The sequence below is a fragment of the Guillardia theta genome (genome assembly GCF_000315625.1).
Source record: "Guillardia theta CCMP2712 unplaced genomic scaffold GUITHscaffold_65, whole genome shotgun sequence".
Classification (NCBI taxonomy): domain Eukaryota; class Cryptophyceae; order Pyrenomonadales; family Geminigeraceae; genus Guillardia; species Guillardia theta.
This window is the reverse complement of record NW_005434609.1, coordinates 196,637-197,235: the sequence shown is the minus strand read 5'-3', so window position 1 is coordinate 197,235 and position 599 is coordinate 196,637.

Here is a 599-nt window from a genome sequence, read left to right as displayed (position 1 = left end):
GCACGAGGAGGAGGAGGAAGAGGAGGAGGATCGAGAAGGACTGGGCAGTCACGAGGAGGACGGGGTTTAGGGTTTAGGGGCGGAGGAGCAGACGAAAAAAGGGAATGGACAAAGACGAAGACCAGAGGAGGAGGAGGAGGAGGAGGGGGGGAGTGAGAGAAGAAGAGAGAGGACGAGGAGAAGGAAGAAGGGGCAAGGATGGGGGATGAAGAGGAGGAGTGGGGACGAGGAGGGGGAGGAGGAAGGGGATAGAGGAAGAGGAGATGCGAGGCGACAGGAGGAGTTTCGACCTCAGGTCCAAGGGTCGAAGAACTGAGCCTCGAGGAGGAAAGACTTCCTGAGATGTCGCTGAAGAGAAAGATCAAATGCGGAGAAAGAGCGAGGAGGTTGGAAGGAGGATGGTTGAGGTGGAGGGAGGAGGGAGGAGGGAGGAGGGATGAGGAAAATTTGCGCACCTGACATCAAGTTTGTTTGTGTTGTAACTCCTGTGACGGTGGAACAACTTCAACGCGCCGATGGACGGCATGAGCTGAGCGGATGAGCAGAAATGAGCAGCTTTCCTCTCCTCTCCTCCCCTCCCCTCCTCTCCTCTCCACTCC